The following is a 27,544-nucleotide window of genomic DNA, read 5'->3' on the forward strand; positions in this document are numbered from 1 at the left end:
GACCACACAAAGAGCGATGGAACGAAAAATGTTAGGCCTAACGTTAGGAGACTGGACGAGAGCAGTGTGGATCAGGGAGCAAACGGGGATAGCCGCTATTCTAGTTGACATTAAGAGGAAGAAATGGAGCTGGGCAGGCCATGTAATGTGTAGGATGGATAACCAGTGGACCATTAGAGTTACAGAATGCATACCAAGAGAAAGGAAGCGCAGTCGAGGATGGCAGAACACTAATTGGGGTGATAAAGTTAGGAAATATGCAGGCGAAGGTTGGAATCAGCTAGCACAAGACAGGGGTAATTTGAGATATCAGGGAGAGGCCTTCGTCCTGCATTGGACATTTATATAGACTGATGATGATGATATGCAGTTACTATTTATTCACTGCCCATTTAGTACTGAATTGTGCCACCGAAATTCCCTAAGTGGACTGCTGTATGATTGTATGAATCTTATAAGCTGTTGCTGCTGGCGGTTTTATACTTGCTAGTTTACTTAATAATTAAAAGCAGCGAAATTGGTCAGCAGCTGCAGCCCTTTCACTGCTGTAATTTATCTCTTCAGATGCAAAAGGCGTGAGCGCCATCATGGTTCTACCATTTCTTGTTAATGAGCGAGGGGACGACATGTTCACCAAAATGGTTAGAACTTTGAGCTGCTTACACGACCAAGTACACAGTGTCAGTATGAGGCAGTTGTCAATGTGTACAGGGCCCGGAATATTTCGCTGCGCCTGTTCAAAGAAACGTTTTGCACCCACCACTACACCGTTCTTGCTCAAGTTTTGCAAAATGATTGCATTTTGGGGGCTGCTTCGTTTAGTATGACATTTACTACAATTAATTGCCTGGTATGAAGAAAAAAGTGCAAATTTGCCTTCGCTTGTGGGGATGCGAGCTGCTGCAGCGACGGCGGTCAGGGAGGTTTGCAGTGTGTTCACGAGCGGGCAACACACGGTAAACGCAATGGTAAACATCCGTGACCGGCTGCTTTTTGCAGCTGCCGGCAGGCGGCGACACAGGTTTATGCCAGTGCTGTCGCTGCAGCAGCTCGCATCCCCGTAAGTGAAGACAAATTTGCACATTTTTCTTAAAAACCAGGCAGTTAACTTTGATAAGCATTATACTAAACGAAGCCGACCCCAAAATGGGATTGTTCTGCAAAATGTGAACAAGAACAGTGTAGCGGTGAGCGCAAAACCTTCTTTTGAACATGCGCAGCGTAATATTCAAGACCCTGTATAACTGTGGGGAAATTTCAGAGCTAGAAAACCACCAAGATAAACAATTGGAGTATAGCCTTAAGTTAAAATGAGATAATTTTGTTAAACTTGATTATTAAGGCTTAAGAAGTATCAACCAATTAATCATTGTGTGCAAGCGCTTTATGTGTGGCACTCTATTTACTCAAATTATTAGTGGTACTTTTTGTTGGGCTTTGAAAGCAATGAAAGTAACCAGAGAAACCATTTATGCTCTCTACCTAATGGACGTTATCAAAGCAATTAAATATGTCAAAGTGGCAGATAAGATCACATGACAGAGCAAATCTTGTGCAACCATCCATGGCTGCACATATGATCTTGCAAAACTAAGTTATGAAAATTGAACTGCAGCTTATGGTAATCTTTTTTTTTTGTAGCACAATAAAATGGGTACTTACTGCTTTTGAAGTAAAAGCTTAGAACTGTTCTAATTTTCTAGTAATATAACAAACAATTTTTGCCTACTTCAAACAGAAATTAGCAATTTTGGTCTTTTTCTCTGCGTTATTTTTCATTTCGACAACACTTACCTAAAATAAAGGTCAGTTCTTTAAAACCTTGTCGCAGAGCAACCCGTATTGTTTTTGTGCACCAACAATTTATGTATTTATATGTTTGCTTTGCAGACGCCAGGACAGGAGTTTGCCCACCCCACATTGCTGTACACTGGTGACAACCGCATCTCTTCCAAGGCCCTGTGTGTGAAGTGTGGATATGTATGTGTAGATGTATTGGACTTCACTTCCGGTGTAACGGGGTTATTTTTATTTTCCATGTACTGGGGCTTTCAACATCGAATACATCAGCTCTGCGGAGCAGACACTCTCATTGCTGCAACACGATTGAAATGAAAACAAAAACGACAAAACTAGGCGCCAAGTCCCAACAGCTTTAATAGCACAGTTAACTGCGACAACTAACAAAATCACAGCCAGTACTGAGCAGGCTGAGAAATCTGACTGAGCTGCTAAAGTCGTCTTGAAATGCACCTTCCTGTATGCACTTAGGCCTTTTTGTTTCTCTTTTTTAACGCTCAGGCTATTTTGGTGTTCGTAGCCTTGGATTATGCAGCTGAGTAGTACTGCCAACAGCTAGTCAAACCTCGAAAACTTTATTGTGTTTAAATGTTATTCATAGTTTTTGTGTTATGGGGCATAAAGCAAACACTCACCAATAATATTTTAAAAAATAATGAAATTACAAGAAATTGTATTTCGGAGCCAGTATGGGTCCTCTGTTCACAAATGACAGCAGAGGCAATGGTTTGGTTCTGTACAGGTGAGATGGCGGAGAGCGCATGCATAGATGACAGGCAGATTATCGTGTGTCCTTCCTATCGCTTAGCACGTGATCTGAATATGCAGTGATTTTAGTAGTAATTGCATCGGTAATATCGCAGTGGTAATTATGGATGCCTAGTGCTAGTGTATAGAAGGACCTGTTTTCTCTTGGTGTTCGGATAATGCGTCGGAAATAAGGTTGCTTTTAAAGAGTTAGTGCCTATCCTGCTTTGGGTGCTTCTTAACGTTGCCAGATTGACAGTGAAATACATTTTTTGCATGTGAATATGTACATGGAGCCAAGTTAGTTCAATCTTCCGAAGGGGTCCTTCATGTACACCAGTTCATCACATAGCTTGCTGGAAGGGACATAAGCCACCCAACCATTGCAGTCATTCAACACTCTGGCAAAAGTCTCGCTCATGCCACATGCATACAGGATGGTAGCACGCTTGCTTTTCTTTCTCACCACCTAGCGGATGGGCGCTGAGGCACGATGTTCTTGCTCACTTGGAAGTTTTAGCGGCTGGCCATTACATTGTGTGTCATTTAGCATCAAGATCAACTCTACTTTTTGCCTTGTATGACTTGAGCAGACCGAAAAGCGAGGTTACTATTGATGAGGCGGCCTAGCGTTTGTGGCCCTTGAGGTGTACAGAAAGAACATCTAGGTATTTTGACATGTGTGGGTTTGCGATGAACCCTGGTGGCAAGGCCATTGGTGATTCGTTCCTTGAGAACATCAATGGATGCAGTGTACCTCTTCTCTCAGGCTCTTCGTGTGCTGTAAACTGATGCTTTCCTTACAAAGTTAAGTGCTTTTTGTGATTGCTATATGTACTCTCGCTAAAGGTCACTGTGATGTGCGCATATTGAATAAAATTTGTACATGTTTTAACTGCTGTGTTGTTCTTTCAGATCTGAACCGAAGCAGATCAAAATTTGATGCAAACATGGAGGCAGTGCTAATGGAAACATTTAGAGGTGAGACAGCAGTCTTTTTTTGACAAATTGGATGATAGGATGGCCAAGAAGTAGCACTTTTGAAACATAATGTGATGTACTTACTATGCAAGCTGCACATGGATTTTTAAGTGGCATTATTCGTCATGCCCTGTTTTACATTTACCTGGTCTTTAGTCATATTTATTTTCTTCTACTGGCATCAATGTTGTATCATTGCCTTGATATGGTGAAATTTTAAATTTGTTGTTGATGATCAATATTGAAATTTAATTATTCTGCCCATGTATGCCTCCATGGCATATTGAAATAAACGAGCCCTTTGTCATGGCAAAAAAATAAAATTCTTGTTCAAGAAATGAAATTTTTTCTCAAATATCTGAAATGCTATATTACATAACATTAGACATATTAGCGCTGTTCAGTTTGCCTTGTGCACCCCCCCCCCCCAAAAAAAAAAGATGCTGGATGTTGCAACTGACGCATAGTATTTCTCAAGGTTGGCCATTGATTCCAATTTAGCAAATCAGATTGCTGTCTTCTGTTTTTGCCAGGTATGATGCTGATGCATTTGAGGTTATTACATATGATAGTGAAATTTTGGCTCTTGGTGTTTAACTCATTGTGATGCTGTGCTAAGTGCTTTTTTCGTTGTCGCCTTAAAAAAGACAAGTCCACTTGTCGAAACGTTGGCTCCTGCTTTAATCTTGTTCTCATTTTGCTCAGTGTTCTTTTAGTTGTTTATAGTTTTGCAGTTTATTATAACATCTAATGGTGGCTGAGAGCTGCTGAATAACTACGCTTTTGTTGCATACACAAATTAAAATCTATATGTAGCGAGCTTCCATATTAGCTTAGAGATAGTCATTTGACTCCCCAGGCAGAGGTCACAGCAGTTGCTGTGAAGGGTCTGGTTGAGTACCAGGAGGTAGTTTCACCAATTCTTACCATGGTAGTCTTGTACACCACCATTGTCAGTCAATTGACTACCCTAGGAAGGGTCATGGTTGCCATTGCAAAGGGGTTCCGTTGACTACCAAGAGGTACTTGCATGGACCACTGAGGTAGTCGCATCAACTCTTGCCATGGTAGTCATGTACAACACCATTGTTTGTCAGTTGTCAAATGACTACCCTAGGAAGGGTCATTGTGGCCATTGCAAAGGGGTTCTGCTGACTACCAAGAGGTACTTGCATGGACCACTGAGGTAGTCGCATCAACTCCTGCTTTGGGAGTAATACATACTCCTCAGTGCTCCTTGAGGGAGAGAGTCACCGGTACTGCAAGAGAGACGCCGGTACTGTAATTCCAAGAGAGTCTATGTTACCACCAAAAAGGTGGTCATATGTGTGACGAGCAGATACACCTCAAAAAGAGTCGGTTGAGACTACCTTTTTTTAAGAGTGTATGGTGAGTTGTTTTAGTCAAATATGGGTACTTTATTAATGCGTAAAAGAAAACTTCGGCGCGCATTTTGCATGAAAGCGTTTGCTAATACTTTCCCCGTTCTCTGAAACAGGCACCCAGGAAACGCATTGCTCATGGCTGTTTACACGACGGCGCGTCACGTGTAGTATGTATATACTACACGAATACCATAGCAGTAATCACCTGAAAGAACAGTTTCGTGGTTAAGATCGAGAGCCTATCAATTGCAAGCGAGAAAATGTTTCATAGTGACCCTCAGTTGCCTTTATCGACATCATGGCACAGCCCTTACGCAAATAAATCTACCGACTGTCGATATGGCGAGGATGCATTATTCGCGAAACCCATCAGTTCACTACAACTTCGAATTGAAACCATGAAGCAGTTCTTTAAGCGCTAATTGCAATGCCTATGTTATACTCGAGGATATACAGCGCAGCTTAGGCTGCGTTGAAGAGGAAAATTCAAACGCCTTCTGCCTCACCATGTCTCGATCCTGCGTTTGTTTAACTACACAAACTGTGAACTATTTGCTTCGTGAGTACATAAAAGAGAACCTCACATATCTGCCTCATAGAGAAGACACTACAAGCATTAAATGAATTCACTTGATTTTTGACCTCCACAGGGGAATAATGATATCTTCAATAAGCCCCATACTACTAATGAATGAGGCTTCGGCTTCTTTCTAGCTGCAGCCATATGGTCCAAAAGGCATATTTCAATAAAAAATTTGGGCCGAGCAGCCTGTGTCAGTTCGCCAAACAGATTCGTGATGGCTATTTCTCAAGAAACAAGCGACAGTAAATTGCACAAGTGAGTTGAACGTGTAGCACGGAACCGTGAATAAATATTGATACATTCTTTTGCGTATTCTGCAAATAGCTGTAAGCCTCAATTACCTTTACTTCAAATTACCGCAAATTAACATTAACCGATGAAGAACGGCCAAATATTGAGAAGCAGTTCAAGAAACAAGTGATGCTGATTGAATCTAAACTGCAGTGTCAGGTCCTCGTGTTATTGTCAAGCGTTTAGAAATGAAAAATGAAATATTATACCATGCGCTACTCGTCATAAACAAACACGTTTTAATGGCTTAAAATCAAGGTAAATGTAGCAGTCATATCTAGCAGACCGTGACATGATCGTTGCACCACTGCAGGTATGGTATCCTAACTGGATTCCTATGTGATATGTTCTTGCGTTTATTGCTTTTATTAGTCACGTGCTATTTATGCTTTTTCATTAGTCCCTCAATCTGCAATGTCTAGATCCGCGCATGAAAAACACGCAATGGGCTGGTCTGAGCTCCTTCGGCTGGCACTGCAGCGTTGTCCTTGAGAAATAAATTGTCGCCAAGGAAATAAGCTCTTTGAATAAGTTTGCGCGAATGAAGACGTCGTAAAATGTATTTGAGATGACCGTCAAAAGTATACAAGCACAGGGAACGACAGCGAACAAACGGCAACACTGCAGCAGGCGCCCGGACAGTGCCCGAACGGCAGCAGACGACAGGCGCGAGTCCGTGCCCTGACGTCACGCGAGCGGCGCTCGCAGCGCCCCTGTAGGTCATTCTCGGGGCTAATAGACGCTTTGGAACAGTCGGTTTGTCGAACTGAAATCGGCTGGCTCCGATCCCGTGGCCTTGGACGCAAAAACGAAAGCATTATTGCTCCATTGTGAAAGCGTAGCCAGTGGCGTCTGCGAAGCGCCGTTTGCGGAAGGCTGTGAGCTGTCAGGCAACGTGGAACATTATCCTGCACAATCTAGAGATTTCGGGGAAGAACGCCTACTCTGGTCGGATGCAGGAACTCTGATGGAAACATTAAGCAGCGGAACACGCTGTTGTGTGAAATTCTTGTCTTGCATTAGCGCAACTCAGTTTGAGTATGAAGGAAAAAGGGCAGACAGGTGTCGGGATGTCCTTTTTCCTTCATACTCAAACTGAGTGGCGCTAAAGCAAGTGAAGAATATGATCCACATTCGCCCATTCATCAATACTTATGTGTGAAATGCACGCGCTGCTGGTTCTTCAAGACTGTACGAGGCCGTTTGTGTGCGGGTTTTCCATCTTGGTCGATTACCTTGACCATGTACTCGTGGACAGCTGAAACAGGGGAGAAAATTTTGTATGTACTGCGGTACTGAAAAAAAAAACTACGAAAGCTGATTATCTGTTTCTCCTCAGGACTTCGGATGTTCGAAATATGTAAAATAACACGATACATACAGTGTATAATAAATTGTTCGTTAGGATTCTTAAATTAGTTTTTGAATGTCAATAATTAATAGAGATCGATTGGATTACTAAGCTGGTGTTGCTCTCCTGTAAGAAGTTTTAAAGGTCGAGGCGGGAGCTCTCATTTATAAAAGCTGGTGTTGCCCTCCTGTAAAGAGTTTGAAAGGTCGAGGTGGGAGCTCTCATTTATAAAACGCCTGAGTTACACCCAAAGTTATTCCACAGTCACATGGGCATTTTCTTTCGCGATGGAGCTTCGATCCGGCTTGGTCTTGCGATCGCGATCGAAAATGATCGTGCTATACAGTCCAACAATCGGAATCGTGTTGGTAAATCCTAAGTAAATAATAAACGTGCCTGACAGGTAGTAAATGTAGTCGTATATATAAGACCGTTTTTTTTTTCAGAAATATAACTTTTTCATTCGTTATTTTCTTTAAAAGACGTGCCACGTCCGTCCATTCTGATCATCTAAAACCCTCAAAACTCCATTCATGGTGTCGACGGTACAGACATAGATTTGCAAATTACAAGATACGTAAATAAAAAGAAATGATGTTTTGTACTGTTGGTTTAAACAGCCTATTTAGGTTACGAAATGTGCACCCAGGACCGGGGAGGTAGCGTGGGCCTGGACTCTGGAGGTGGACCAGCATGGATCATCCCACGCAGAGACGAAAGACGATCGTAACGAGTAACAAAGACGAACGTTTGATTGCATCGCTACGGAGGGGTTAGCTGTACAAGCTTTTTGACGGACAGCGACACACTTTAGCTTGCTCAAGTTAGCTGAACGCAGTCTGTTGACGGGGGCGTCCTTTATACAGTTTGGAACACCCTCGCCCAGAAAATAAGAAAGCGAACGTTCTCCACGATGGCGACCACCGCTTGGGACACGTGAGACAGTTAAACGGATTATCTTACCGCACCTGGCCCAGCACAGGGAAAGGCACTGCCACGAACACACACAGACACCGCCGGCGTCTCACTCGTCGAGGAGAAGAGGGATTGCACACACGAAGCTTAACCGTCGCGCACACTGAAGGGAGACAGCACTGTGGACAGTGTGGAGCCTAAGCAGACATCAGGGCGTCGCGCGAGCTGTGGAAGGAGGCTAAAATGCGTGCTCAAAGGTGAAAGGGATACGGACACAAAATCTGAACATTTTACGAAAATCCTGCAAATGAATCCTCAATGTGTGATTACACCGAAAAGAAGTAGTCACTTAGCTCATTTGTGAGTTGATGGCATTATTTTTGGCGTTTTTGTGAGAGCGCGCCTCGCCGCCCGACCCGCGGGAGTCGCAAGGCGTGACGTCACGACACCCTCGTCGGATAGCCAGCCGGCCCGCCGCGGTCATTCGAAGCGCGCCGACGCCGCCATCGCGAGCATGTATTCGAGTTCTGGTGCGTCTACCAGCGATGAGTACACGTATGAAGACGAGGACAATTCCAACTTGGCAAGAAATATTACCGCTTACGGTTACGAGCCTTCCGCGTCAAGCGACGAAGAGCAGGCGGCCGTGGAAGTGCCGGTCAGGTTTTCGCGAACCGTAGCGCGAAGATTTCGCTCTGCACCAGACACTTAGGCAAGAATTATTGGTAATTTCCTGGTGTAAATTTTCGGCAGTGGCGTAATCGTGTTGCTACCGAAGATTTACACCAGCAGCGATGTAGAATACACTTGGTTACTGCAATATTAGCTCTTTTTGTTTGTTTGAGCTCTGCGCCACCAGGTGGCAGCACCATACAGGCCACTCACCTTTACGGTTCCGCCCGAACGCCTCAACGCCCGCGTTTACCCGATTACCGGACAAGCTAAAGCTCTCTAAGAGGCAGGTATCCAAAGTTTACACACCTTCTCGCCTCTGGGAAACGTGTGCGACGACGTGTCACGACCGACGATGCTGTTATAACAGCAATGTCTGGGCATTTCTTTCCGCCGCGACGAACGCGTCAATACCGAGCGACGACCGCGGGAAGCGTCATGTAAGACGCACCACCTGCCTGGAGCGCCGATGGGGATAGTGTTTCAGACGGACCACGTGCAAAGATCGCCGAAAGGGGTTAAACAAACGCTGCAAGGGACCAACACCCCTGGAAACACTGCGACAGCTGTGGCTGACCTTGGCCGTGGGTGGGTGTTATGACGTCAAATTTCAGCTTCTGCCGGCGGCCGCTTGGCGGCAAAGTGCAACAGAAAATCGCAAAAAAAATCACATCATCTCACCCTACGGGCAACCATGGTGGGATGCGAAAGCATCGCGGGGGGTGCGCATCGAGTTTCCGTTTCGTTTCACTTGGCAACACAACCCAATGAAAGTTAGAGTGAGAGAATTTATTGGGAAGAGAGGAGACGTTTGTACGGGGTTGTTGCGTCTTTATTTAGAGATCGTACGTGATTCCTAGCGTCGGTGCGCGCGGTATCTTGAAGACGATGGTTTTGTGGTGGGTGAAGTGTAGCGTCAATGGCTCTTGCTGCAGAGGGTCGAGTTTGAAATTTGCGAAGACGAGGTCTATGCACGTTCCCCTGATGGTGGTGGGTTGCTTGTGATCTTGGGAAATGCATCGCAAAGGTTGTTGGCGAACCAAAGCCGGTCGCACACGTTGCAGCTCTGCCAGAAGCTCCGATCGAGTAGGTCGCGCTTGAACCGCGCGTCAGCACCGTCGAAGCCCGGGCGTTGTAATGGCCTCGAACGTGCTGCTGGTCTGGCCGCAGACTCGCGTTGCCTCGTCGCTTCGAGATTGGGAGATGCCGCTCGACGCTGCTGTAGCGCTTCGACTTTCCGAGCCCGGAGTTCGGGGTCAGCTTGATAACGCTGACGTTCCACTTCGGCGTGCCGACCAGTGTTGCTTCAGTAGAAGTTTCCTGCCGACGCTGACGTTTACGTTCGGCTTCCCGAGCCTTCCTCTGCTCCGCGGCGGTGGCGCTACCGCTGCAACTAGCGTGCCGACGTTGACGTTGTTCATGCCGTTTCGAACATCGTTCCACAGAGAGAGAAGGACGGAATCACAGCGAACGCGCGTTTTCTACTGCGCCGCGACACTTGCGCCGCCTACCGGCGTACACTTAGAGAGAGAGAGGGAGAGAGAGTCATATGCAATGATTTGCTGCTCCGCACCTGTGGCGGAGAGAGGGAGAGGGGAGGATGAGAGCGCACACCTGCGTAGGAGAGGAGAATGAGGGAGAGATGCGCATGCGCAGTATGGGTGCGGACGCCGCAGAACGGACACTACCCCGAGCATAAGATGATCTCGCATCAAAAAGATGTTTCTCGTTCTTTTTTTTTTTCAAAGCAGCTTGTTGTATTCGTCATTTTCAACCGTTCGAATTTATTTCGGACGCAAAAAACCACCCGCCAACATTTCTGTCCGTATCCCTTTAAAGGGCCCCTAAACCACCTCAGATATTTTTGAACATTTCAAGTAAACACGCGCATCGAATTAAGTGCCGGCATTTTGTATCGATGCCTTTAAAGTAATAATGCCTTTTCGCGCTTATCGCGCTTTTTCAGTGGTCGGAGCGACGGTCCGCTCGCGTTATCAACGGGATCTCCCGGCAGTGAGCGGTGGATGATAAGACTAGAGTAGAACAAGTCATAATGCCTCGCTACAAAATCGCGGCCCAGAATGCCGTCACGATTAACGATGCCAAACGCTGCAGCGCAACGCGCCGAGGGCGCGCCACAAAATTAAAAGAAAAAAAAAAACTATACCGTCCTCCTCTCGTGGTCTTTCCGGTATCCCCAGCGGTCGTCACGATGTCAGCAGGGTGAATCTGGTGATGTCAGCGTCGGGGACGATGCCCATTGTTCGAACAAGAACCTACGACTTCCGGTTTGTCTGCTAGCAGGTACGCGCGCTTCCTGCTCTTCCTTGTCGTGTTGCTCGCTTGTGCGCCCTTGCGAATCGGTAATTACAGCCCGCAATTCAAGTGCCAAATCGTTCGCGTTCCAACACAGTCTTGCTTAGCGGTCTGATTAGCTGCGCGAACAGAGTGCGACAGTGTTGGCCTTTCTAGACGAGCGCGCAACACAGGGTCTACAGCGGCACGCTCTGCATGAGCACGGGCCGGCACCGCAGTAACAGCGGGTAGCCTAGAAGCGCTGAGTCGCGGCTAAGGCCCGTTCACGTTACCGGCACGATAACTCGCCGCACGCCGTTTGCCATTCGCGGGCCGCCGTTCGACAGCGGTTTTGCTCGCGAACGGCGAGATTTCCTTGCCGTAGAGAGGATGAGACCGGGACCCATTTGTGCGGTAGCCTCACCGGCGTCACCACCACCGCCGCCGATCGCTCGACGGGGCCGATATCGTCGCTAGGCCTTTTCCGGCTCACTTCAAAGCTAAAACGGACGGCGCTTAGGAATGAATTACCGTCGCTCACAAGCCGCAATATTTTGTTACCGTTGTTATCGCTCTTCACAATAATTGTACACGAAGAAGAAGACACGCTTATATTAGCGGCGCCGTCGGCGGCGATGCGAGCACAGCCGAGCTGGTCGTCTCCCGTCGGTAGCCGTGCACGGCTACAGCTGAGCTTGACAAGTGTCGGAACTATCAGGCGCGGATCCAGGGGGGATGTCCGGATGTCCTGACCCCCCCCCCCCCCCCTCAGATTTCTGCATCACCCCCTCGCTGATAGGGGGATGGCCCTGTCGCAAAAAATATGGCCACCAGCATTTTTCAAAAGTATTTTTTGCGAGTACCAGTGATGTCAGCCATGTAGAAGTAAAGCTAGCTCGCTCACAAAAAGTTGTATTCCGTCGGGGTGTGGTGTCGCGAAGTTGCCGTAGTTATTTTTTCTCATGAACACCTTGGACCTCCTGGCGCCGGCGGTGCCTTACTCATCCCGTCGGTGGCGTCGAATGAACGAGGGGACGTCCCTTTTGCCAAGCACGCCGATGTCCACGCGAGCGCCTTCGCGCCTGATCAACTTAGTAGCCCTTTGGGCTGTGATCGGTTGCCTCATTGGCTGTCATCGGTTCCGCGACCAATCTGCTTAATGAAAGAGATCATTTGCTGAAGTGTTCATATACAGGGTTTGTCCGAAAAGCAATGTCAGTGATTATATTGTGAAGCGACTATAAGTCGCAGTGCGCTAAGACCAGTTTGGATTCGTGGAGGGGGAATTGTTAGCTTACGCACGCGCTGTCGCTCAGTCGTCTGCGACCATCTGGAGAGTAAGGACAAGGTTTTTCGTCAACTCATTTTTATTTACGGTGCAAGTCGTAATGCAGTGCTCGTTGGAACAAAGGATTGCCATCGAGTTTTGTGTGAAACTCGGCAAGTCTGCAGTAGAAACTTTTCCTCTGATAAAAACAGCTTTTGGTTATAATTGTTTGTCGGAACATCAGGTTTACCGGGGGCACAAGGTATTTTTAGAAGGTTGTGAAGAGGTCAGCGATGAAGCCCGCGCTGTACTGCCGTCAACGACCATCACCGACAAAAATGTGACGCGCGCGAGAAATCTTTTGTACTCAGACCCTCGTTTGAGTGTCCGTTTAGTGGCACAGAGAGTAAACATTGCAAAAAGTACCGTTCACGAGATTTTGACGAATAGTTTTCAGATGCGAAAAGTGTGCGCGAAAACCTTGCGCAAAATGTTAATGGACGACCTACAATCGAGCCGAGTTGAAACGTGCCAGGAGGTTTGGGACTTGTGCGAAAGTGACCCCCACGTTTTGGACAATGTCATCACAGGTGACCAGACTTGGGTGTTTGAATACGACCCCGAAACAAAAAGGCAAAGTGGCAAGTGGCACAGCTCGGCGTCCCCTCGCCCCAAGAAGGCCAGAATTAGCAAGTCAAAGGTCAAGACCATGCTGATTGTGTTCTTTGACATCAGTAGCCTTGTCCACCATGAGTTTGTACCCCATGGCACAACCGTGAACGCCAAATTCTACGTGAAAGTGCTCAAGCGACTCAAACGAAGGATTCATTGCACCCGGCCTGATATCGGGGGCGATTTGAAACTTCACCATGACAACGCACCATGCAGCCTGCACCACCTTCCTCGTGACCCACTTCCTGGCCGATTGAAAGATGCCTACGCTCCCCCAGCCGCCCTACAGTGCTGACGTGACTCTCTCAGGCTTCTTTTTTCTGCACTTGAAAATTGCCATGAAAGGACGTCATTTCGCGACAGTTGGCAAAGTCGAAGAGGCTTGCACCAAGGCTCTAAAGGACATTCCTAAGGAGGCCACCGTGACGCCTTCGATGGTTGGAAATCTCGCTAGAAGCAATGTAACGACGCAGGAAGAGCCTATTTTGAAACATTTTATTGTGTTGTACCGATCTCATCAATAATTTCTTTTTGATCAACTCACTGACATTACTTTTCGGACAAACCCTGTATAAATAATAACTAACAGCTAAACTAAGAACTACGCATGGGCAACTTTTTTGTAGCGTTAGCTACACTGGCCTAGCCAAGCCCGTTTCGCGCGGCACATCAAGAGCCGTGCTGCGCATGCGCAAGGATCAGTGATGTCACACGGCTTGCGCACCGGAGCCACCGGAGCCGGCACTTCTCGCGCACTCCGCCGCCGCCGCGCGCGACTCACCGCCGCCGGTCTGCGCATTCCAGAGGAGTGACGTCGTAGCCGTGGTAGACGCACTGGCGCCGGCGCGCGCTCGCTGTGCAGTCGCCGTCTGACACTGCGCTGGAGCCGCTGCGCTTCTGACTGGCGTTTGCCAGTGTGGTATAGCCATGGAGAAGGAGAGCGCAAATGCTGCTCAACAGCGCAGAAGAACGGAGAAGCTTGACTCATCGGATCCCGAAGTAGTTGCCTGGCAATTAGTGGTTGAGCGTAGGAGACAACCAGGAAAGCTAAGAATAATCAGCTGAACCTTTGCTAACGCTACGTATATCCTGGCATAGCCGAGCTAAGCCACTGCAACTTTTTTAGCTGTAGCACTCATTGTGATTACCGTTACACGTTGACAATATCCAGTACGAGCACAGTACCGTTCGTACGCTACAAGTTTTTCATTGTAACTTCGCAGTTTTGTTGCCGTACAGTTTTGTTGCATAAATGACATAGTAATAGAAAAAGTCACGTCATTTAAGTACCTGGGCGTCATACTTACTTCTGATTTAAGCTGGGCTGCCCACATCGAGCATGTTACCAATAAGGCTTTCAAGAAGCTCGGCCTACTTAAACGACGTTTGCATTTCAGTAATAAAGATACAAGACTGCACGCTTTCAAATCATTGATTCGGCCCTCTCTAGAATATGCTTCTATCATATGGCATCCTCACCTGACAGGTCTGACTAACATGCTCGAAATGGTACAGAACAAAGCCGCGCGGTTTGTCACGTCATCCTACTCACGTTTCATAAGCGTTTCATCACTAAAAGCTGAACTTGATCTAGCTACGCTTGTCATGCGAAGGCGACATGCTCGACTATTGTTTTTTTACTCACTTTACCACAGCAACACAACGTTCGCCCAATCGCACATTTTTCCAGCCCCTCATACTTCAACCCGTCTCGATCATGCGCACAAAGTATCACCCATTTTCGCCCGCACGAAGAAGTACCAAAATTCGCCTTTAGTATTGTGCATAAACGAATGGAACTCCCTGCCGTCTAAAATAGCCGAGATATCAGATGCTTCAATGTTTCACTCTTCGCTGCTGGGTTACTTACAAAATGGAAAACATTCCTAACCTGTATCTGCCTGTCTTTGTTTCATATGCGGAATTTCTACGCTATATTTATGCAGTCTTATTTCCAATGTATTGATGATCAGTGGTTTAATGGCCATGTAACAAATTGCTGTGTACTCGTTATCAATGTATTTTGTAGATTATTTTTTTCTCTGTGCTATTCTGGACACCTTGGTTCAAATGAACATGCTCTTTCTTTTTCCTGTTTTGTATTAAGTATTGTTGTATTCTATTTATATTGTTTATACATTATATTTATGTACTCACCTGAAATCCCCCCCTATGTAATGCCCACTAGGGCCTTTAGGGTATTGAAATAAATAAATAAATTGTACTGAAGGGACTGGGCCATGGTGCTGGTGAAGGAAGAAGAAGACAAGCAACGCTTGCTCGCCCGCTTCGCCATAGCTCCCTTTTGACTTGTTTCAGTCTGCCGTTCTAACGCCAGATCGAGTGTTGCAAGGAAAACATCCCCATTGCATCTGGTGGAGGTGCTGGGTTTCTCTTCCACATCCTGGAACTCCGCAGTCGGACGCTACCAAGAGGTCCTGCGATGAATGATCCCGGACCGTCCCAGGCTGCTGCTCCCGTACCCCCGACCGTTGTCTGCCCTGGCGTCGTCCGGCAGCGTGATCCTGCTATCTTTAGCGGAGCAGAGGACCTCGACGTCGAGGACTGGCTCGCCGAATACGCCCGTGTGAGCGCATATTACTGAAAAGGAATGTTTGGCCATTATTTGGGCTATCGCAAAATTTCGACCTTACGTGTATGGGCGCCCTTTTGACATCGTGACCGACCATCATGCCCTATGCTGGTTGTCTTCACTCAAAGATCCAACTGGTCGGCTCGCTCGTTGGGCATTACGCCTACAAGAATACGACATCCGTGTTGTTTATCGCTCCGGCCGCAAGCATTCAGACGCAGACGCTCTTTCCCGGTCACCCCTGTCACCTGATCCTATCTGCTCGTCGATTTCCGCCTGCGGTGCATTCGCCCTCAACATTTCCGACATGCCATCAGAGCAGCGCAAGGACCCATGGATCTGTTCGCTTCTCGACTTCCTGTCTAGCCGGTCGCCAGCGCCGATCTCTCGGACGCTCCGTCGCCAAGCCACGCACTTTATTATTCGGGATCACCTCCTCTACCGGCGCAACTACAACTCCAGCGGTCGCAAGTGGTTGCTTGTTATTCCCCGACATCTCCGCTCCGACATCTGCGCCACGTTCCACGATGACCCACAATGCGGCCACGCTGGGGTATTGAAGACATACTCTCGCCTCCAGGTTCGGTACTATTGGCGCGGTATGTATCGTTTCGTTCGCCAGTATGTCCGGTCATGCCCCCTGTGCCAACGCCGCAAGACGCCTCCTAAACTTGCTGCCGGTCCCTTGCAGCCTTTACCATGCCCCGCTCGAGCGTTCGACCGCGTCGGCGTTGACCTATACGGTCCGCTTCCCAGCACTCCCAGCGGCAACCGCTGGGTTATTATTGCTATCGACCACCTTACGCGGTACGCTGAAACTTCAGCCCTGTCATCTGCCACAGCAAAAGACGTTGCCAGTTTTATCCTTCAGAACCTGGTATTACGGCATGGAGCACCTCGAGAATTACTGAGCGACCGCGGTCGCGTTTTCCTCTCTGACGCCATTACAGCGTTGCTAAAGGAGTGTCGCATCATTCACCGCACTACCACGGCATACCATCCCCAAACTAATGGCATGACAGAGCGTTTTAATCGCACCCTTGGCGACATGTTGGCCATGTATGTTTCCTCTGACCACTCGAATTGGGATCGGATTCTGCCTTTCGTAACGTACGCATATAATACTGCAACGCAAAGCACCACTGGATTTTCACCTTTCTTTCTTCTTTACGGACACGACCCTTCCTGCACAATGGACACAATTCTACCCTACCGGCCGGATGCTTCGGAGTCGACGACTGTTTCACGAGCGGCTGCATACGCGGAAGAATGTCGCCAGCTCGCTCGCTCGTTCACGTCCCAGGACCAGTGGCGCCAAAAGCATCGCCACGACACGTCCACTACAGCTACGTCCTTTACTCCCGGCTCGCTGGTCTGGTTGTGGGTGCCGTCTACTCCACCGGGCCTTTCCTCCAAACTGCATTCCAAGTACCATGGTCCCTATCGGGTACTGCGACAAACATCCGCAGTCAACTACCTCATCGAGCCGAAGGACGCGTCTTCCGACCAGCGTCGTCGCGGCCAGGAAATTGTCCACGTCTCCCGCCTAAAGCAGTGCCACGACCCCCCTGTCTTCTCCTGCCCCTAGGTCGCCAGGATGGCTCCTCTTTTGGTGGGGAGTGATTGTACTGAAGGGACTGGGCCATGGTGCTGGTGAAGGAAGAAGAAGACAAGCAACGCTTGCTCGCCCGCTTCGCCATAGCTCCCTTTTGACTTGTTTCAGTCTGCCGTTCTAACGCCAGATCGAGTGTTGCAAGGAAAACATCCCCATTGCAAAATAAATAAATAATAGGGTCAAAGCCGCTGGATCCGTTTATCTGAGTGGGCGTTCTCGCGGAGCGGGGCGAAGTCTCGAGCAGCGGCTGAGAAGTGGGGGAGCGTGACGTCAGCGGCCAACGCCAGCGCGCGGGCCAAGGATGGCGTCGCGTGGTTAGAGAAACGGGAGCAGATGCGCGCATTGTGTAACAGGATGGCGTCGCGTGGGAAACAAAACATGAAGACGCTGGCTCGCGCTCTCGGCTACTACACCACATCGTTCTTGTAGGTGGCGTCGTGAGTATTCTTACGCGGTGATTCGCATATCGTAAACAACCAGCGTAGTGGTTGCCGCATTGGAGCTCCAGCAAACGAAGGTGTCTCAGCCAAACACACAGAATCTCCTTAAGGAAAATAAGGTGTCCCAACAGAACTCCAAAGACGGACCCATGCTTGCGCATTTATAGCGAACCTGCAACAGATCATCCCAAATTTTATTTTAGGAAACAATACAGGCTAGATATACCGGGTGTTCAAAATTAAGCATTATGATTTTCTTAAAATTAGGCACTGGGAGGCACGTGAAGACCACCTACGCAAATAAGTTATGTGGCCATGGGGGCACAAAGTGAGATGATAATTATCGCTGTCAGCAGCCGAATTGACTAAAAATGAATAATTAACTTTGTATTGACTGCAGTAAGAAACACGACTGCCTCTAAGTTTTCAATACAAACATACCCACTTACTGCAGTCGACAAAAAATAATTGTTGAAATTGAGTTAATTAGGCTGCTCACAGCGATTATCATCATCTCACTTTGTGCCCTCCTGGCTACATAACTTATTTGCAAAGGTGGTCTTCGCGTGCCTCCCAGTGCCTGATTTTAAGAAAACATAAAGCTTAGTTTTGAACACCCTGTATTATCAGGCACAGCCGCCAAGCACATGACTGTATTGGGTAACGTCGTTGTCCTATAAGCTCGGAGAAAGCGATATCTGGCTTCGCTACAGGTCTTCTTCCTCTTTCTGGGGTTTTACGTGCCAAAACCAGTTCTGATTATGAGGCGCGCCGTAGTGGAAGGCTCCGGATTAATTTTGACCACGTGGGGTTCTTTAACGAGCACTACGACGCAAGCACATGGGCGTCTTTGCATTCCGCCTTCATCGAAATGCGGCCGCCGCGGCCGGGATTCGATCCCGCGATCTCGTGCTCAGCAGCGCCACGCCTGAGCTGACTGAACCACCACGGTAGGCTACACGTGTTGCTCTAGAGGTATAAAACGCAGGTCTATCGTGAGCAGAAACGGTGAATTTCGGTGAATAACAAAGGCTACTATCATCATCATCATCACTGACAGAAGCTGACCCCCCCCCCCCCCTCAGAAAAAACCTGGATCCGCCCCTGGGAACTATCGAGATCATGTTTAACGTTTGACAGTGGATATCGTTCTTCATAAAATGTGCAATTTACGCATGACTTTATCTAGGGAAAATTATTTTGCTTGGAACAGAAGCTGCAGCCGATGTTTACGTCGCCGGTGGCGGAGGCGCGCAGCTTCGCAGTCGTCGATTGGCCCGTTGATAGTGCTACGGGCGGTGCGCCGGCCGAACTACCGTCTACTTTGGACACCTCTCGCGCGGTAGACGTTCTATACGGCACTGGAGACCGGTTCGCCGTAGGTATATTTACCGCTAGCGTGCACGTGCCTTAACAGGAAGTGGGAGGTGTTTTGAGAAGTGCGTTGGCGATGGGGTATGTCACGTGACATTTGGAGCAGCACTCGGCGAGGAGGAGAGACCAGCCGACGAGGAGAGTAGCGAAGGAAATAGCGAAACGAGCGAGGGCCGTCTTTCGATCATCAAACGCGTGTAACTCTGCTATTACGGCACCATTTCGAAAACTTCTTGCGGCTACGTGTTCGTTGTAGACTCGTGCACAACTACAAAACCACAACTAAATTTAGACCTCTGGGTGGTTTAGGGGCCCTTTAACGTCTTTTCCTCGTTTGTTGCGCTGTGCGAACGAAGTAGGTGCCCAGTGCGCGTCCTATGCTGAGTCGAGCGAAATCTCGCAAGAGTGATCGCATTCCCGAATGCAACTATATACAGGGTGTTTGAGCGAACACTTTCAAAAATTCTTAAAGGTTGCCTGTGGCAGATAGCACGATTGTAGTTCATGAGCTGGTCTACTCGAAGAGGCGGACATTACTTGCACAAGAAATCAGGACCGGAACTAACTTGCCGTGTGGCTGCCAGAACTCCGCAAATCGAAGAGGCCCCAGTGTTGCAACACTGCGCATCACTCGAAACCAGCCGAAATTTAAAATCCATCATGCTTCTCGTCCTCCCTCTAGATAAAGCTGCATTCCACATAGAGCCAAGTTGACACATACAAATGCTGTGACGTAAAACACAGTGCTTGCAACGTCTCTCCATGACACATTCCTTCGGTAAATTATGCACTGCAGAACGCGCAACTCCGCGACTGGAAAAGCGCCACCGTGTGCACCGCGCAGCATAAAGCAAGATAGAGCGAAAAATGCTGCAGATCCAAGAAGTTGGAATCTATGTACAGCAAAGCTTTGTGTGAGTGCATAAAGAGTTGTAACACAAGTACACGCACGCACGCACGCACGCACGCACGCACGCAGGCACGCACACGCACACACACACACACACACACACACACACACACACACACACACACACACACACACACACACACACACACACACAAACGTGCGCGGGCGCACAACAATTACACCGAACCTTTTGTTGAGCGGTGCTGCTGGGTGATAGCGAGTACGACGGACGCATTGAACCCATCATGGTTTCAGAGGAAGCATACTAATACGTACATAGCGCAAATCAAATTCATTCTATTCGCAAGAAGCGGGTAGTTCTTTATTACCGTGCAGCCGATGTGCGAAGGCGAGCTTTACGGTTCTTTCTTCGTCCCCCGCGCGGCCGGCGCCGCCGCGGTTATGAGGATACCGATGATTTCTTGGCATCCCCTTTGCAACGGGGCTGTGACAAATAGTCACCTAGTCTGCTTGATTTAATCAGGCATGGTATACCTGTTTTCATTCTAGTATTTTTGTATAATTGTCCATAATCTTTTCATTTTTTCCTTCGAAACTTCTCTGTTTACATTGTACCGCTACCTATACTTGTACTGATGCGATTGTATCAATCTCTTCACTTCTTTTTCTCTACCAATACTCTAACAGTCCCCTGTCTATCTCGACTGCTGACCGGTTGATGCTACCGTCCACATTAAATCCAAGCGCTTCTGGAAGGTGCACGTTACCTACGGGTCTCACTGGGTGATTCCCTTCGTATTCCATAAGGATGTGTTCAGTGGTCTCCCGATTTTCCCTGCAGCATGCACATGCCTCATCTAGTTCCGAATATTTGCTCTGGTATGTTTTTATGCTTAGTGAACCAGCTCGATCCTCAAATAGAGGCTCATTCTGTACCCTAATCCTTCGGGTTAGGGTACAGAATGGGTACAGGTTATACAGGAATGGGTACAGATTACAGAATGGGGTTAGGGTACAGGTTAGGGTACAGATTTTTCCTTCGAATTTCGTTTTTGTCATTCTTGTAAATAACCTTGGACTTTTTTGTTTCAATTCTAGGCATCCTATTCACTGTCTCTTTCCCTCACTTCCTTTTTGGTGACTCCTGGGTGTCTATCTATACGTTCAATTACCCTTTACTTGGTTGCCAACTTTCTTGACCTCTTCCTCGACTCTGTCCACGTTTTCAGGTACATATACTTGTGCACTATAGCCGCCCATTTATTTTCATCCATGTTCCTGCCTCTTTGCTCAAATGCTCTGCGCTTCTGTGACTTCAAAAGAGGCCCAACCCATGTCAACCTGCGCTGCCTTATTTGTGGTTTTAGCGTGGGCTCCCAAAGCCAACCGGCCTACCGATCGTTGGTTAACGTCCAATCCCGACCAGGTATCCGATTTTAAGCATAGAATAGCATTTGCACACGTTAGCTCTGGCACCATTACTCCTTTCCAGATTCCACGCACCACCTAATACTCATTGTGGCCCCAAAGTGCTCTATGTTTCATTATTGCTGCATTCTTCTTCCCGTCTATTTTCGGAGTATTAGGGTGGGTGCTTGAGTAAGTCTTCCCTTCGTTTATGTATACCTTGAGGTATTTTTATTGCTTGATTATGGGTATTACTCGCTGTTGAATTGAAACTACATAATTATTCGTCTCTTCATTAAAGATCATAATTCTTCTGCGCAAATCTTAAAGCTTAGATTTGTTACTGCGTTGCCATTGATCTTTTCGGTGATGATGATTAAATGTCATTCCTTTTGAAACTGAGCGGTGGCAAATAGTCACCTAGCCTGCTTGATCAAATCAGGTATCGTATACATGTTTTTATCTAGCATTCTTGTATACATCTCCTTAATCTTATTTTCTTCCTTCGGAATCTGTCTTGTACCGCTACCTATAGCTGTAACAGATCCTGTCGTATTAATCTCTTCCCTGCTTTTTTTTCCACCGATACCCTAAACACGTATCTTGCTTATCTCGACTGCTGACCGGTTGATGCTTCCGTCCACTTTAACATGTAATATACAGGACAAGGCCGTCTGTGGCCGTCAACAAGGCCGTCTGTGGTTGGACAAGAGGCGCCCAGAGACAAGTGCTGAAATCTCTATTGGGCCCTCTTTCGAGATGTGAACCCCCACGACAGCTGAGCACCAGGCCAGGGGACATCTCTACCCATTAGAAAAACCGGAGGGTTCCCGGCGGCACCGGGATTTCAACTCGGTACCTCCCGCATACGAGGCGGATGCTCTACCGCTAGGCCACGCTGCGGTCAGTGCACGCTTTTCAGGTACAGATACTCGTGCGCTTTAGCCACCCATTTATTTTCATCCATGTTCCTGAGCCTTTTTCAAAACTAATTTTGCTCTGTGCTTCTGTGACTACAAAAGAGGGCCAGCCCATGTCACCCTGCACTGCCTCATTTGTGGTATTGTCGTGGGCTCCAAGAACAACCAGCCTACTGATCTTTGGTTAACTTGCAAACCTGACAAGTAACCATTATTCACTTCTAAATTCCACGCACTTCGTCGATATTTGGCGTGCTACACGGTGTGGTCTGGCCACGCTGGTCACACCGGTACAGTACAAAATAGCACGCAACGGAATGAAGAGCTCTTTCCGTGCTAGTCGCAGTGTCAGCGTCATGTGAATAGAAACGTATTGACCCTTTTTTATGGAAAACTTTTCTCTGTGCAGCACCTGAGCGCAGGAAATATAGATCTCGCGAACGGTAGAAATCAACAATACGCATAATGTCTGCTCGTTAGATGTGCACTTCGTAATTGGCATCTACAAATCTTGGGATGTTTATGATAAGTGTTATAGCCGCCGTGCTTGCTTAGTGCCTATGGTGTGGGGCTGCTAAGCATGAGGTCGCGGGATCGAATCCCGGCTACGGCGGCCGTATTTCGATGGTGGGCGAATTGCGAAAACACCCATGTACTTAGATTTAGCTGAATGATAAAAAACCACCGGTGGTCAAAATTATGCCGTAGTCCCCTCTACGGCGTACCTCATAATTGGGTCGTGTTTTTGTGGTTTGGGCACACACAACCCCATAATTTAATTTTGGATAAGTGTGCTATCGTATCAGTCGTTGTGAGCATGAACTATGGCTATATATATATATATATATATATATATATATATATATATATATATATATATATATTGTAATGGGGTTTATTGACGACTCAGAAACGCGACCGTCTCAGTTGAGCGTCGGACACCGAGAGCGCGAGCCCGTCTTCGTCGGCGGGCCGATGATGATAGTGCGTCCACAGGGCGCGCCAGTCACACAGGGCGCCAGTCTTCTTCGCTAAAACTGCCCCCTGGAGAAGAAGGAGCCATCCTGGCGACTCAAGGAGAGGAGAGGACAAGGGGGTCGTAATAGGGTTTAAGTCTCTGGATGTGGACCGTCTCGCGTCCACGACGCCTCAAGTCAGTAGATGGCGTTAGCGGCTCGACGAAGTAGTCGACCGGCGTCGTCTGTTCAACGACGCGGTAGGGACCGTGGTATTGAGCGAGGAGCGTGGTATTGAGCGAGAGCCAGACTAGTGAGTCCGGCTGGTAGGTGCAGGGAGGTCGGTCATCATCGCGACGGAATTTTTGGAGACACTGGTCTTCCGCCGTGAACGAACGGGCCAGCTGACGGCATTCCTCGGCATACTTGGAGGCTTCAGACAGAGGCGTGCCCTCTGATGGGTCAGGCCGGTAGGGGAGAATGGTGTCGAGCGTACATGTAGGTTCACGGCCATATACGAGAAAGAATGGCGAAAATCCCGTTGTGGCCTGTGAAGCGGTATTATAGGCATAACGTAACATATGGCAAAACGAGGTCCCAGTTGGTATGATCCGATGCCATGTACATGGATAGCATGTCGCCCAAAGTACGATTAAACCGTTCTGTTATGCCGTTCGTTTGCGGATGATAAGCTGTACTGGTGCGATGGACGGTATGGCACGCGGTCAGAAGGGCGTTAAGAACTTCGGAAAGAAACGCACGCCCTCTGTCACTAAGTTCCCGCGGTGCCCCATGACGCAGTATGAAGTGATGCAGTAGGAAGGACGCAATGTCGCGGGCTGTCGCTGTTTCCAGTGCCGCAGTTTCTGCATAGCGGGTGAGGTGGTCGACAGCGACAATAATCCAGCGATTGCCAGCCGATGTGCAGGGAAGAGGGCCGTAGAGATCGATGCCGACGCGGTCAAATGGTCGGGACGGACAAGGAATGGGGTGTAAAGGACCAAAAGGACGAGGAGCAGGAAGCTTGCGTCGTTGGCACGCTGTGCACGAGCGAATGTACTGTCGCACAAAATTATACATGCCACGCCAATAAAAGCGGGAGCGAAGTCTGGCGTAAGTCTTGAAGAGGCCGGCATGGGCGCATTGCGGGTCTTAATGGAGAGCAGAGCATACATCTGTGCGCAGATGGCGGGGAACGACGATCAACCATTTGCGACCGTCGGAAGCGTAATTTCGACGATAGAGAACAACATCCCGCAACTCGAAATGAAAAGCGTGGCGGCGGATAGCACGTGAAGGGCGTGTTGTTGAAGTGTCAGAAATGCAATCCATAAGTGCCGCAATCCAGGGATCTTTACGTTTCTCCACAGCCATGTTGACGGGCACAGGCGACGAAAACGCCGATTCGATGGCTGTAATGCAAGTCATGTCACTTGGTGTAGGCGACCGAGAGAGGGCATCCGCGTCGGTGTGTTTACGGCCAGACCGGTAAATGACGCGTATGTCGAAGTCTTGTAACCGTAGAGCCCAGCGCGCAAGGCGGCCAGACGGATCTTTTAAAGTCGATAACCAACATAGAGCATGGTGATCTGTAACGACGTCGAAGGGGCGGCCGTACAGGTAGGGTCGGAATTTTCCAAGGGCCCAGATGATAGCAAGGCACTCCTTTTCGGTGACGGAGTAGTTAGATTCCGCTTTCGTTAGTGTTCGGCTGGCGTAGGCTACTACGTATTCATCATGCCCACTTTTTCGCTGTGCAAGCACGGCACCAAGTCCTACGCCACTGGCGTCGGTGTGGACTTCCGTGGGGGCCGTGGGGTCGAAATGGCGCAGTACGGGAGGCGAAGTGAGCAAACGCCGCATGGTTTCAAACGCATCGTCGCAAGCTGTGGTCCAAGTAGAAAGTCGTGTGTCGCCGCGAAGCAGCTGAGTCAACGGAGCAATGATGGAAGCGAAATTCCGGATAAAACGACGAAAGTAGGAGCAGAGCCCGATAAAGCTCCGAAGTTCTTTCAGAGACGTGGGTTTCGGGAACTCGGCGACGGCGTGAAGTTTCGAAGGATCAGGGAGTATGCCATCTTTCGATACGACGTGTCCGAGTATAGCAAGCTGCTTGGCTCCAAAGCGACATTTCTTCAAGTTGAGTTGGAGGCCTGCCTCGGTGATGCACTGCAGGACTTGTTCGAGACAGTACAGATGTGTGGGAAAATCTGGAGAAAAGACAACGACATCATCAAGGTAACATAGGCATTTGAGCCACGAAGCAGATTGTCCATCATTCGTTCGAATGTAGCGGGGGCATTGCAAAGCCCAAACGGCATAACGTTAAATTCATATAGGCCATCTGGGGTCACGAAGGCTGTCTTCGGGCGATCGGCAGGATCCATAGGCACTTGCCAATAGCCTGAGCGTAAATCGAGCGAAGAAAAATACTCCGCGCCTTGCAAACAATCCAGAGCATCGTCGATGCGCGGTAAAGGGTAGACGTCTTTGCGAGTTATCTTATTAAGACGGCGGTAGTCAACGCAAAATCGAATTGAGCCATCTTTTTTCTTAACCAGGACTACAGGCGACGCCCAGGGACTATTAGAAGGTTGAACCACTCCACGCTCAAGCATTTCGCTTACTTGGTTTTCAATAACATGGCGCTCCGCGGGTGATACACGATAAGGCCTCTGGCACAGTGGTGCGTGGGTGCCGGTGTCGATCTCGTGACGTACAGTCGATGTGCGGCCTAATGGGGCGTGTGTCTGACAGTCGAACGTAGATTGGTATTTCCGTAGAAGGCTGAGAAGCTGCGAACGCTGCGTAGGGCTCAAGAGGGCATCCACTGAACTATGGAAGACGTCGTGCCTAGGCTGGGAACAATGCAAGCTATAGGTCAACGAGTTCACGTCTGAACAGGTGTCGTCAAGAGGCGCGTCAAAGATGGTAACCGAGTCGGCAGACTGAAGACGTCCAAGGCACTCGCCACGACGTAAGACGAGGGGCGTGGCCTTAGCGTTGGAAACGAGTAGTCTCGTGCAGCCACCACTGACAGTTAGGACAGCGAAGGGAAGGGAACATTGTCGGCGAACAAAAATGTCCGATGGGACAAACAGGGCAGTAGTGTCAGTGGCGAAAGTAGAGCAGGCATGCGCAATCACCGAAGAGTGCGGAGGGATCGTAGTGTCTTCTGTAACGACCAGTTTGTCGCCGAGATCGTCAAGTTCATGTGAGCGGGTGTCGGGAAGCGGAGAAAATTCAATTTCGGCGCGAGAACAATCAATGACGGCCTGATGATCGGAAAGGAAGTCCCACCCCAAGATGACGTCGTATGAACAGGATGAGAGGACGACGAACTCGAATGTATACGTGTATCCTTGAATGACGATGCGGGCGGTACATGCGGCAACAGGGGTAATGCACTGGGAACTTGCAGTCCGGAGTGAAAGCGCAGATAAGGGCGTCATTACTTTTCGAAGCTTGCGGCAAAGTTCTTCCGTAACTACTGAAACGGCGGCGCCTGTGTCGACTAATGCCAGTGTGACGACTCCTTCAACAGACACTTCGATTACGTTCGTCGGAAGAGAGCGAGGCCTTGTGTGGTTCGACTGGAACGCAGTTCTCGCCTCTTGAACTGCGGTAGCTAGTTTTCCTGCTCCGATGGGGCCGGACGCCGCCGCATGGGGGAAGGTGAGCGGCGACGAGGGGATAGCGAGCGACGATCACGGGCAGAAGGAATGACGTTGCGCTTGGACGGCAAGTGCGAATCACGTGGCGGTGAGAAGGACGAAGCTGGCGAAACGTAGGAGGGGACAGGTTGGTCACGACCTTGAAGCCATAAGCGACGGAGACAGAGCCGTGCCACGTGACCAGGGATACCACAGAAGAAGCATACTGGGCGATTGTCGGGTGTACGCCAGGGTCCCGTGCTAGCTGGTGATCTGGTGGTGTACACTGGAGGGATTGGACGTGGTGGTGCAGCAAACGGTGGCGCTGAAAAAGTCGATGGGGGTGGCCGTGCTGCAACCTCGGCGTAGCTGAGAGGTACAGACAATGGTGGCGCTGCACGAGGAGACTGTATGGCTTCGGACACTTGTTCTTGGAGCATTTGACGCAACGGAGGAGCCAAGGACGGCGTAGGTCCGGGGACAGCGGTGAGTAGGGATAGCTGGCGGGCGACTTCGGAGCGTATAAATTCCTTGATTTCGCCGAGCAGATAGTCGTTGTTAGTGACAGCGGCTAAACTTGCAACGGAAGCATCGGGACAGAAGAACGTCGAGTGAGCAGACGTTGCCGCCTGAGTTCGTCGTAACTCTGACAAAGTTCAGCGACCCCGACCACGGTCCGCGGGCTTTTCGAGAGGAGCATTTGGAATGCGTCGTCTTCGATTCCCTTCATCACGTGACGGATCTTGTCAGACTCAG

This window comes from Dermacentor silvarum, chromosome 10 (genome assembly GCF_013339745.2).
Source record: "Dermacentor silvarum isolate Dsil-2018 chromosome 10, BIME_Dsil_1.4, whole genome shotgun sequence".
In the NCBI taxonomy this organism is placed as follows: domain Eukaryota; kingdom Metazoa; phylum Arthropoda; class Arachnida; order Ixodida; family Ixodidae; genus Dermacentor; species Dermacentor silvarum.